Source organism: Tyto alba, unplaced genomic scaffold (genome assembly GCF_018691265.1).
Source record: "Tyto alba isolate M040663 unplaced genomic scaffold, T.alba_DEE_v4.0 Super-Scaffold_5, whole genome shotgun sequence".
In the NCBI taxonomy this organism is placed as follows: Eukaryota; Metazoa; Chordata; class Aves; order Strigiformes; family Tytonidae; genus Tyto; species Tyto alba.
In genome coordinates, this window is record NW_024881326.1 from 3,593,934 (window position 1) to 3,607,428 (window position 13,495).

Consider the following 13,495-nt stretch of genomic DNA (forward strand, 5'->3'; position numbering starts at 1 on the left):
AAGCAGCTTATCACAAAGGTATCAGTCTGCCTCAATGCTTTAAGTGCTTTCTCTTTGTTCAGTGCTACTCCTCACATTCCAGGGAGACTGGAAGGAGGGGCAGAAAACAAAGATACTCTCCTTGGCCATTTTCTCCCATTCCCCTTCCTTTATTGTCATCAAATAGGCTTGTCACTGATGCAAAGCCCAAGCCTAAGATTGGCATAAGAATAGCAGTATTTGCTATTCACTGGGATACAAACCACTCATCATTCTTTTCCCTGAATAATTTGGGTGATGCAATGACACATTACAAACAATCCCACATGACTTAGAGAGACCCATCGTAACAATTAACTGAAGTGAATGGTCCAGAGCAGACTGCTGTATTAAAGTTTTTGTATATGGAACAGTTGGGAAGAGTAAATTTCTCCATCAGAAAGTACTGTGGGAGACATGAGGGTGAAGGACTGAACTCACCAGATAACCTAGGCATAACGTGCAATTCAGCGTGCAGCATGAGCCCTCTACTGAAAAAGGATGACAGTGAAAAAGCTACAGGATACTTCTTTGACACTTACGCTGTCATACTGCAATTGCTACTGAGAGCAGTGACATTTCTTGGGAAGCCAAGAGGCAGTCACTTCCAGCCTCTCGTGCAATGCATGCAGCTTGTTTTTTGAAGCTAGTATTTCTGCATGCTCACAGCATTCTCGCAGGGACAAGTTTTCTTCGTGTGTTTTCTAAGGGCAAACATCAATTAATCTCTTCCCTGAAGGAAACAACTCCTTAATAAATGTTGAGCTTTACAACTGTGGGTCATTTTTTAACCTTCTGTAATCAGGTTCTGAATCACAGTAGACTGGCTGCTAGACTAGGCATTTCTTCCTCATAGTATTTATAATACATTGACTACATATGGAATGACAGCATTCCAGGGATGGAGGAGGGGAAAGGACCAAGAAGCCCTAGGAGTGAGGTGGAGATCTTCTCAAATACATCAGTAGGAAATCTTGTGCCATGTGCAGGACTCCACAGAGAAATAAAATGAGCTAGACATCAGGGATGAGATTGCATCTCTGCTTGTTGATTCCCCTGCAGTGGAGTGGTCAGGACATTTATTAATTCCACTTGTTAATGAGCCAGTGGCACTGCTGCAATGCAAACAGTCTTTCTCCCCTCCTTTCTTTCAGGGACAAATATGTTAAATGTATTTGTAGCAGTTACTCTTCAGGTTAGCTTTTCTCCATTGTCTCGTATATACATGAATTTCTGCTGTGAGGTTAGAGAAAAGAGAATCTAAGCTGCTCTTTCTTCACTCTTCCTTGTGTCACCCCAGTATGGAGGCCAGGGCTTGGTAGATAATTAAGCACTGTAGGCACATGGCATGAAACAACAGAGTATCTGTGGAAGACAAGAGCACAGCAAGCAAAGAGTAAAACCTCCACACATCTTTCAGTGTTTCCAAACTCACAGAAGGAAGAATTTTTCTGCTATAATTTTGCTGTCTTTTTACTAAACTATTTCAGACCTCAATAAATAAATTTTTCTAGGGGTACCTTGAAGCAGTTTCAATATTGATTTTTTTCATACAGCCCATGTTTCTCTTTTGCCAAACCATTGTCAAGGGCTGGTTATGGGTGACACTATGTTTCACCAACAAAGCAAAGAAAATCCAAATGCACACCAAAATTTCCATATGCTTTGTGCTGTTTCAATATGTGAAGATCAGAATGTTCTATACAAGCAGCACAGAATGCAACTGGATGTTATGCATTGCCAGGTCTCTCCTCTCAATACCTTCCCAGATGTGACAGAAATACCATCACCTGATGAATATAAGACAAATATGTCACCGTGACAAGAGGAAGGACAATAGAACTTTCTTGAGAGTAGCCAGGTGGCTCCATCATTTGTAAATGGCAGAAAGTAACAGAGCGGGTAATGAGGACACTTTATGTGATAGGCTATTTCTCATAGGATTGTCACTTGGCTGCCCTTGGAGTTATACAATCCTTCTGCCAGTTTGTAATTTTTTCAAAGCAATGTGACAATGGGTGTTACTGGGGGTCCCAGGGTGCAGGTGCATTTTGACCTTTCTGGTGCCCTAGGATGCAGGTACATTTTGCAGGGTATTTTCTGAAAGCATGTTCCTTGTGGACACATCCATGATATTCTGGGAAGTCATGCAGGAATTAGTCACTGGAACTGTACCAACAGTTCTGATGCTGCAGCTGCAGGAGCCATGGGAAGCGAGATCAATGGAAGAACAGCAACTAAGACCCATGTGCAGGAGGGAAAGCACAGGGCTGTGAACTCACAATGTGAGCTCCAGGCGAGCTAGGGCTGCAAGTGGTGCACATCAGCACTAGGCATCCCACTGACATATTAAGGAGAGATGTAAGCACTTGCAGCTTTCATATGTTTTAGGAAAGTACGACAACGCTTAATACCTAAGGGATAGCATCACACCAAAGTAGGACTGAGAAAATTACCTCGATGGTGCATGAAAGTGAAGGTGTTACAGCTTCAAGTGTGTAATACGTGGCGTACGGGTGACATTGGAATAAGGACTTCACTCCAGCAGTATGTATTAAGTTACAAAATTGTTTTCTGTATTGTATTTTGTATCCTCCTCCTGGTTTGTATGTCTATTATTTCAAGCTAGTTCATCTCAGACAGCTGTTACCACAAAAGATAGCTGCAGGTTTAATTTTTTTAAGTGTATCTCTGCCAGTAGAGCGTATGACCAAATTGAAACATACTTGCCAGTGGTCAGACTGGAGAAATTAGGACATTGGACACCAAACTATGAGTGCAGTTTTAAATGATGGCATGAAATAGAGTGGATTAGCACATACTGTGAAGGACAAGAATGAAAATGATAAACATTCTGCATAGCAAAACAAAAGCTGTACAGTAAACAAAAACAGTTGGTATGTACAGCTAAAAATAAATGATCACTTTCAGGAAATTTTGACCCTAAGCGTAGGTATGTTGTACGTGGAATTTTCTCCATTCTTGCAGAGTAGAGAGCTTAAAAATTGAAGCACAGAGGATTATAAAGATTTTTCAGCTTCCTATTGCATCGTTTCCAAGATGACTTTGGATTTCCCCCCGGAAGTAGTATCAAACTTTTCTTGATCTACAAAGAACAAGAATTCCTTTAGTTTTCTGCGCCAGTTGAAATCCCTCAACACCCTGGCAGTAATTGCTACCCAGTTTAATTCACAACAGCCGCAGAAATTCTCTTCCTCATAGTGATCTATGACCCTTAGGACTGTCAAAAAAATGTTGCACCTGCTCTGCTTGCATGACCTGCACAGTTATTACTTGGTGGTTTTGCTAAGGAAGAATTTTACAAATCAGGAAGCTTAGTTCAAGATACACAGTTGGACAGTCCCTGCAAGTGGCAGGTGCTGGGGTGGTACACTGTCTCCCTGTAGAGGTAAGGTCACCTCCAAAGCCTGGACTCAAATCTAAGCTGTTATATAGCATCAGGAAGTGTTCATCTCACAAGCCCCATTTCAGAACCATTAATTTTAATTTCTTCAGAGAAACTGAGATGTGTTTGTTTTTTAACTCTGTCATACAGCAGGAAATTAAATTATACTCTTGTTATACTCTTGTTGCCAATATGAGCTGGGATTAATATCCCTTGAAGCTTTTTATGGTGTAGCAGAACTACTAGGCTCTAGAAAGGGGATTCGATAGCTCTTTTTTGTTTTGGCAGCTGAATGAATTATCACAGTTTGGCCCTCAGGGGCTCCAGCTGACCAACATACACATCCTGCTGGTCACTGCCCACGGGCAGACCCCGTGTTCTGGATGCAGGTAATATGCTCGGGTCTTTTCTTCATTCTAGAATGCAACTGTAGTTACCCAAATCTTAATTACTGTGCTCCCAAAACTCATCCACGTCATCAGTAATAATTAATTGAAATCTCAAATTCTCCCGAACTTACTCAGTGCCTTTTATGACATTTGGACATTCTGTTACATTTCCTATGGAGTGTGATGTGTGTGAGGAAACACTGGACCCTTGCTCTCTAGTTCCCTCTGGTAGCTGCAGCACATGTTTAGAGGAGTGGGATTGATTGCCAAGGCTGGGTGCTCTCTCTGAGCTTATGACTGGATGTGGGGGACTCCCAGCAGATTTTTATTTGAAAGTGAAGGGAAATATGTTGCAGGAGTGGTGTGCCATGATGCTACTATATGGCGAGAGGCCTTTATGTGAAATTAGCCCTTGGGCCTTGCTCTAGACTGGCAGGCAGCTTAATTGCTTTTTGTTAGCAAGCTAAAGTATTAATTTGAAGGTGTAGAACTGTTTGTCTTTTTGCTGGCTTTGGCCTAATTACATATAACCCATGGACTTGAATCAAGTTGTTAATATTCATCTGGTGTTTGCAGAGTCTCGAAATGGAAGCACTCAGTGTGCTCTGACTTCATATGCTGCATCTTTCTTCTGTTGTTAGACTAGACAAAGCTAATTCTCCATCCTAGGGCCCAATCCTGCAAACCCCTGCTCATACAAGCATTGTCAGCAGGATCAGAAGGTTAATCCTTTCTGTTGTTTTTAATCTTTGCAAAGCCAGATATTTATCTGACCCTGTGTACCATCATGGCCAAACCACTCCAAGGCTTATTCAGAGGAGCAGAAATGTTACATTTAAGTAAAAAACAAGATGAGCTTGCAATCTGTAGAAGACCCCTGGCTGATTTAAGATATTACAGAGAATTTGTTGGCATTTATATGAGTGGATTCTGTTTTCTTTGGTGTAGTTAACACACCAGTGCCCTGTATGACGGTTCAATAATTCTCTGCCCATTACGTGCAAAGCAGCGCAGCAAGGTTTGATCTTGCTACATGATAGAAGTTGAAGTATCCAGATGGAACCACATAGGTTACAGCCCCCTGCATTACCCCATCTTTTATTTAGGCCTGACAGGCTCAATTAGGATTATCTCGTGCTTCTGCATTGAGGGAGCTTTTCTTAAAAAGGTAGAAGAAAAGTGAAAGGTAAAGAAAAAATATTACTGAGGAAAAAGCAGTGAAAAATTAAAGAGATTTATCTGGGCAAACCTTTCACCTGATTGAGCAATGGAAACAACTGTGTTAAGAATCCTCTGAAATGTGATGTTTTAGATGCCAGTGCTTCACAGATTTCCTTTTCAACATGCTGCAATCTAGCAAATAAGTTGATGCTGATTATATAGGTAAAACAGGATATCTACAACTCCATCCAATTAAATGGGAAGATGTCTAATAGCCTGGATGCTGTGCCGTGGCTCCTCATCTGCTTTTCTGTCCTGCAGTCTGGTCTCCCGCAGCTCCTCAGCTGCAGACCCTGCTTTCAGAATCTGGGGAAGAAACAGGGGCTTTGTCTCCTGAATCAGTGCTATCTGCACAGCTCTGGATTCACTTAGACACTTGGGTGATCTCATACATTTATAATGGTTCCCCTTCTCTTGGCACAAGGATATATTTAAACGATCAGGATATTTAGCTAGGATTTTTCATTTTTGAGCTATTTTTCAATTTTTGGCAGCTAAGCTCATGCACTGCCTTTAGGTGACTATGCAAGCAGGCTGACTTCCAGAGGTGTCGGGCACCGGCTTCTCCCACTGGTGCTATGACCTTTATAGACTAAAAGAGATAGTCCAGTTCCACTCATTCACTGAGGAAAGGCAGTTTATGACCAGTCATAAAAGAGCAAAATACTAAAGCATTTTGTATCCGAATGCATATACATGGTATCATTGCTTAACTATAGAAGTTTATGACTGATCATCTTATTCTCTTGGTTACTTGGGGAAGGGATATAAGGGCTGGGTATGTATGTGCATAAAATGGTTGTACAGCCTAAGAAGATAGAGTGCAGCTCAGAACTTTGATTCAGGAAAATTCCAGCAACATATGAAAGACCAGTAATGAATTTACTGTGTTACTACCCTTCTGGTCAGCTTGATGTGACCAGCTGTTCTGGTAAACGTTTTTGTAGCACAGGAGTCAGTGGCAAAGACCATCAAATGTGCTTTGTGATAATAATCACAGCTCAGATCTGAAAGTTACAAATGGCCCTAAATAACACATTCAATAAACTGTTAGACCTTTAATTACCTTTGTCTAGCTGACATCACATTTCCCAGCTGAAATCACATCCTTATAATGGTACAGACTGGATCCTGGGATCTAAAATTCACATGTGGATCCAAACTGGGATTTTTCTTCATGGGGCTAATTTCTCCTGGGGAAAAAAAACAAAACAAAACAAAACAAAACAAAACAAAACAAAAACAAAACAAAAAAAAAAAAACAACAACAAAACAAAACAAAACAAAAAAAAACAGAAAAAAGAAACAATAAATAAATAAAGAGAGGTACAAAGAAGTACCTGATTCTCCTTTATATCTGGCTCCTACCAGTCCAGGAATAAATTTCAAGACATTTCTTCTTCCTTGGAAGAGTCAAATCCCAGGCTAACCAGATATATAGAAGTAAATCAAAGATAATATTCTGGAAGTGGTACAAGTAGAAATGAGGCAAAGTTGGGGTTTGGTTGTTTTTTTTGGTTTTTTTTTTGCTGTGGTACTAACAGAGTCATCAACACTTAAGCACTTTGGGTTAGACCTACCTTCTTAACACACCATTTTTCTATGGGCATGTGTGAATTACTTGAGTTTGACCTGGCTGGAGGTAGTTAACATTATCAGCACAGATGCACCATATCTCTCTGACTTTCAGCATGAAAAGAGGCTCTTATCAGGCAGTGATAAAGGAGAGAGAATGGATGGCAGGAAGAACAAAGTCTTAGTGATAGTTTTCTCATTGTTTCTTCCTGCTGGGGCTTTTTTAGAGAACTATTTGTCTGCATGACCTTCCTACTGCTCTGATTTATTTGACTATTAAACTAAAAACTGAACTTTGTTGGAATATGACTGAAGAAGAAAAAAAAAGGTGTCAGTTCAAATAATTTAACTGCACTAAAACCAGCACAATCCACAGTTCTCTGTGTTTTCTCAAATATAATATTCCCTGGCCTTCTCATTAGCTATCGTTGTTTCCATCCAATATGCTGGTGGGAGATGAAAGGTAGTTGATATATATATAACCTAAATGCATTGTGGAATGTAATGCATTGCAAGCTATAATAAAAATTTTAATTATGAATATATTCTACACATGGAAGATATAAATAGCAGCGATGCTAAAGCATGCATTTCCCACGTACAAACAAACTGGTTCCCCAGAGCTGGGAAAATCAGCCAACTGGCAGTCTGGAGGTCGGGGCTGGGGAAGCGATGGCTAGCGCAGCAGCTCGGCTGCTGTGGAGTCACTGGGGAGTGAATGCCTGTGCTCTTTGCTTGACCTTGTGGATTCAGAAGCCATTAGTGGGTTTTTTTTTTCCATTGCAACCAGTGACCTACCCCATTTCCATAATTTCTGAGCCTCTTTGGCTATGCTCCAAAGCTTGAGTCCTTATCCATCTTATTATAAAACGCAGTTGCTGTGCTGTATGTCCTGTTGACACTGAACTGCCCATTCCCTTGATCATTTGAAGTGATGGCCCTCAGACTGCAAAATCAAGGAAGCTTTTCCTCGCCTCCTCTGTTACAGTGTGTTCTTTTATTGGCCCTACCATGACTGAGATCTTCATCCAGCTTTCAAGTTTTTAAGGCTCACAATCCCACTGATGTCTTATCTGAAATGTCTGCTATGTAAAAATTCAGATTTTGGATTTTTTCTCCCTTGTGCTCTGTTTGATTTCCTCACCTAAGGGCCTTGCTGCCTTCTGCCTTTTACCAGATAAGGACAGCTCTTTTCTGAAATCAAGTCTTTACCTGTATCCTGGCCCAAGAATTCACTTTTCTTAGATCCCAATGCTGGTATTTATTCTTGAGTATTTCTTCAGGATCTGCCTATGCTTCATGAATGTCCTTTTCCTTTTCTGCCAGAAAGCGCCCGCGTCCCCGGCTGAGCTGCTGCCCGAGGAGGGCACGTGTCCTGCCCTTGCCCACCAGCCTGCGTCACGGGCTCGTGCACGGGCTTTGCTTTGCAGCTCTCCAGGCATGTTTTTCCTCAGATCTGGGTGCTCCTTCACATTTTCTGTGCTGGTTTGTGTCTGCCGTGGCCTTGTTCTCCCCAGGGCATTGCCACACGCACCTCTTCCAAGCTGTATGTGCTTGGCATGGGGCCACTGCAGCTTCCCTGGTGTGAACGTCTGGTTGCTGGTCAGGACTCGGTTTGCTTTACCCAGTGCAGCCTGTGATTACGTGCTAGCCAATACTTTCATCCCTTCTCTGGCTATCTCATTCCCTAACTCTTCTAATTGCTTTTTCCAGTGCTAGATTGTCCTCCTTTAGTAATTTTTCTTGTATTATTTTCGAGATTTATCCTATTAAGTTCTTATCCTTCAGTATGTCATCCCCAGCTTTGAAAGAAAAGTCATTTGTTGTCAGCTGCAGCTGAATTGCATATGCCTTAATTGCCTTTGTAGGTCCCTGATTTTTCTCATAGACTTTTTTTTCTTTTTATGACATTTTTCTTTGAAAAATATTAAGCATCATTTACCTCAAATAGCCTGCTTGGATTTTTGCTGCTTGCTTCTCTGAGCTTGTCATTAAACCCCCAAGCTCTGCTGATGTTATTACCAGTTTGCCCAACACATACTACAAAATTAACAGCTTTGAAACTGCACAAGAGTCGTCTGTGTCAGATTCTGTAAAGACTAACTTTCTCCTGACCCTCTTTCTGCAATGCTTTTTGTTCAGGACCCACAAGGGTACATTTCTTGTGCTAGCCAGCTTGAAAGCCATTGCTGATATATTTTCTGTGCTGTTTCCTGCTCTGGGTTTAGTAAGAGCAATAAAGAGGCACGTGAGATAGAAACATGCTAAATAGAGCTTAATGACTTCTCCAACACTTCACAGCGCAGCTAATCACACGGCAAAAAAGCACCTTTGAAGTTCCTGTGCCTCTCAGGAAAGGAGCCTCCCTTACTCAATAGGCTGCAAATAAGATATGTCAGGGAGCACCTTTTAAAGATGAATGCCGCACCTCCTCCTTCCTTCCTAGAGGAAAGTACAGAGGAAATCACAACGGCTTCTGCCAGCGTTTCCAGCACAATGGAAGAGCTTCCCATGCCTCCTTCCGAGGAGGAATACTGTCCTTCAGTCCTTCCAGCCAGCCTGTTCCTGAGGGCATCGTCACAGCCACCTGTATCTGCATCTGACAGGCAGCAGCCTGATTTCCAGCTTAGCCCAGTGACTGTTTTATCATAAAACACAAGCAAGGTGCACACAGCCCTGTTTGTGCCACCTAGAAAGACGCTAGATATCTTTATACATTATTCTTTCCAGATGGGTGTGGGGAGGATTTGCATCCCAGGAACTCGCTGCTTAGAGGAAGGGGCAGAAGCCCTTTCACACCTCCGTGTAGCGTAGAGGAGCTTAAGTAACTGATTGCCTTGTGATAGTATTACGGTGGAAAAGTTTGAGATGTCAGAGTGCCTGGCTGCCGAGCATTACCATCATCTCAGCTTTATGCTTCAGCTGAGTGTTTGTACCATGGCTCTACACCAGCCTAATGCAGAGCAAACCAGTGTGCAACAGTGCAGGGAGCTGCCAGAATCCATTTCAGCCTGTCAGCCCTGAGCTAACTTAAACCCAGGACTATCCCAATGCTTTCAGGGATGCTAATGCAAGAGGCAGGAGCTCCTGTGCCCCAGTTTGTTGTGGGCTTCCCACAGGACAACCCAGTGCTTCAGCTCCCATGTGCTAAGTTAAAAGTAACAGTGTTTTCCTCCACCAGCTTTCCAGCAACAAGGGAGCTGAAATACTAAACACAGGAAGAGCTTGAGGAACCTCGAGGCTGCAGCAGTGGCAGCCATCTCATACAGAGAACTGCAAGTCTTCCATTGCTGGGGTCTGCTCGCTGGGTCAGCACCAGCTGAGGAGCTGGCTGTTAATTGGCAACATATGATCTAAAGCATATGGCCCAGCAAGGAGATGGTGATGGAAATCATTATAAAAAACATTTCACAAAATGTAAACAACAGGCTTTCTACACAGAGATAAAGATGGAGATTAATGCTTGAATTATCCTGGATAATTAGTGTAGCAGGTAATTATTTAAAATCTGGCACATCTGTGAATACATCACTGACTGAATTAGAAAACCCTCGCAACTGCTGCAGTAAGATGGCTTCAGCGATCCCACAGGGAAATCTTTATGGGAGATTAATTCTCACTTCAAATGGCAGAGATTTGCAGGAGGATTATGTGTCCAGTATGACACATTCGCATTGTGATAGTAAGTGATACGTTTTTTTTTCTCACAGAGGAGCAGAGTGCTGGTTTCTTTGAATTCATGTGTTCTTTGAGCTTCAGGGCTTGGCCCTCTTAAGAAGTAGAGTGTTTTATAGCTGAAACGATGAGCAGCGCTTGAAAGAAAGAAGTAACAAGAACAAGGACAAGAGCAACAGAAGCTCAGAGAGGAGAGTGAAATCCAAACTTGGATTTAAATTCCTAAAGCAACAAGGTCACGCTTGCAAAGCTGGTGGATATGTTTCCTTAGCTTCTTACAAATGTTACCAAAAAGTTGTCATCTGAGAACATTGTGTGAAGCAGCACAGGTCTGTGAGGATCCTGCCCTCCTGTGACCCACCTCTGGAAACCAGCAGCTAGTGCAGCACCTCTGCAGGTGGCACCGAACGTGTTCACCCAGGTGCAATCTTTGCAACAGCTTTGATGCAAAGCAGGCTCAGACTCAGGCAGCTCTCAAAAATGTAAATCTTGCCCAGTGGTCTGCAGTCACTGGGGAGATGCACCAAAAACCTGGAGCACGTCCGGCCGTCCTCTGGGCTGCATTCACAACCACTGCAGTGACTGATGTACTGGCTGTAACTTACGAGTGCCTCAGGTTTGAATTGGGTACTGAATGATCGCTGAAGCATGGTACTCTTGGTACTCAACACAGGGAGGAGAGTTAGGAAAGCTGTAGTTTTGTGTGCAGATTTCACTGTTTAAAGCACTAAAGAGAGCTCTAACCAAGAAAATGGTGGTTTCCTGGCACACAAAGATGTTCTCAGTAAAATTGAAATGTCTCTTTGCTGTATATTTCCAACACAAAACTGCTGCCAGGAGCTCTCATCTGATTTGCTCAGGTTCTCAAAACATCAAGGTGAGTAATTGAGACAGGCTGAATTTCTAAACCCTGGGGAATTCACAGCAGCAGAAAAGAGAGAGGACCAGAAAGATACTTTGAGCTTTGTACAGGGCGTCTTGTCTTTTAAGAGAGGTTATATTGCACTTGTTGACTGAGACTGCACAGGAGGAAATACAGATAGGACTGAAGCCAGCATCCACCAGCCTCACCCACCGACACATTTAGATCAACAGGGATTTACTCAGACCAACCACAAAACTTCCCCACTGAGAAATTCCCGCTACATTTCACAGCAAGGCGCTGCCCTGCACCTCCATTCAGCCCCTGGTCAAGCCTACGTAGTCCTCTTAAGCTACTTTAAAATGAAAGAACAAAAACATTCTGTGCAGCAAAACTTTCTTAGCCCTTTTCTTCATTCCTTTCCCAGAAACTAATTCGCAATCCCCAAGCTATAGATTTACTTTATCCTCCTCTACAAACAGCATCCAACAGCCACTGCTAAATTGCCTCAGCCCAGGCCATGCCCTTTTCATAATGTGCTGAAGGAAATTGCTTCCAAGTCACCACACCTGGTCCCACCACCCACGCTGGACCTTTGGTGGACCTTTGTGGAAGGGAAGGGTAGATTATAACCTTCTCCAAACTACCTTCTCCCTTCTGATTCTTCAACAGGACATTTACACCTACTTCTGTATTGACAAAGAATTTAAAATATACATCTCTCTATCTAAAATAACAGCCTTTGCACTTTCCTTCAGCTACTGCCTTACCCTAAACTCACCAGCTGCCCCAGATAGGGCTGTCGGGGTAGCCAGGTGTCTGTAGTTCCTGCACACCCTGAGAAGGGCTTACTCACAGCAGCACCAAGTAACTCCATCCTGGTCTAATGCAGCTGTTCCCCTACAAAATGCTTTAGATGCTTGAACCAGCAACACACCTCTTGTCTGCAGCCTTTCAAGATGCAGCCACCACTGGGTTTTCCCTGGTAGTGAGCGTGTCTGGGTGGAGCACAAGGAGCTGCAGCTCAGGCCCCATCTCTGACAGGAGAGATTTGATCTCCTGCAGGCAACGTGCCCTCCCCAGCTGCCCCCTGGCTCACCTGGCCTGTGCTGCTGGTCATTCTTTTTCTGAAGACTCTTTCAGCTGAAGTTGCCCATACCAGGAGATGTTCGGGCAGGGAGATGGGCATGAGGGAGCCTCCAGGATTGGGCAGCCAGCCCTGCTTCTGGAAGAGGCTGGGACAGCTCTGCCTTGAACTCGGAGCAGCTGTTGGGCAGGAGTTGTCCTGTGGGCTGGCTGTGGAGCTCGGTGCACTAACCCAGAGTCTGGAACAGCAGCTGCATGGCACCAGCTTGTCCTGCTCTCCTCTAGCTCTACTGAGCTTGCTGCAGCCTGCAGGTAGAGACAAATGAAGAAAAAATGAGCAAGACTTGGTTTTTTTTTTTTTTTGGTGGCAATTATTTCTACTGCTGCAAACTGCATTTTTTGTTACCCAGAACTTAATTTCCACCAGCATCAACTTCTGGTGCTTCATGGTGATGCTGCAATTTCCCTGCTTGTGGGGTGTGATAATGTATGAGGCAAAAAGGGGCATGGCAGGTTGCTTCTCTGAGTCTACCTACAGCTTGAAAACAGCCCTTGCAGTAAACTGGCTGATCCGGACCATCTGCAGAGACTAATGTGCTCCTGGGCCACCAAGGCAGTTGTTCTAAATCAAGAGAGACACATAATTTGAATACACTACTAAAATGGAGTTCAGCTGCACCTCACTGTCAAAATGTGAGCATATTTTACTCATGTCAGAGCACTGGAGCACAGCCAGAAAGCCAGTGTAGTAATTTTTTGAGCTCAATGTTCATCCATATTTTATTAAACTCCCTGTCCTACACTTCTGAGGGCTGCTGCTCTGCAGCCCAGCATCCCTTACTCAGGAGGGCTGCTTGTTCCAGCCTAGTTGAAATCTCAGCAAATTAAAAAGCCCACGTTGTCCTTTTCCTCCTACCTTGCGCTCTTACTTAGCCTAAATCATCATGGCTTTGGTTTAATCTCATGTCAGATACTGTTAATGTAAATGCTGAACAGCTAAAATGTCAGAACCATCAGCTTAGCACTATACTCTGCAATAATAACAATACACAACTTTACCATTTAAATTCAGTGTATTGTTGCAAGCTGTGCTCAGCACTGCTTGGCTTGAAGGCTTCAAACTATTTCCTTCCTTTTCTGTCTAATGTCACTATTTCTGCAGAACGTTCAAAACAGTGGCATTTTTTAGCTTTAAAACTAGCACAAACCAGCATGAAATCCATTTTGAATAGCTGCAGTATCTCTCTGAATCCAGACTGTAGG

At 43.1% G+C, this 13,495-nt stretch overlaps 1 protein-coding gene across 4 annotated transcripts in view; it reads left to right on the forward strand.

Moving 5' to 3' along the window:
• Positions 1–13,495, forward strand: part of TRPC5 (transient receptor potential cation channel subfamily C member 5) — a 103,114-nt gene that overhangs the window by 77,939 nt on the left and 11,680 nt on the right. The gene's annotated exons all lie outside the window — the stretch shown is intronic.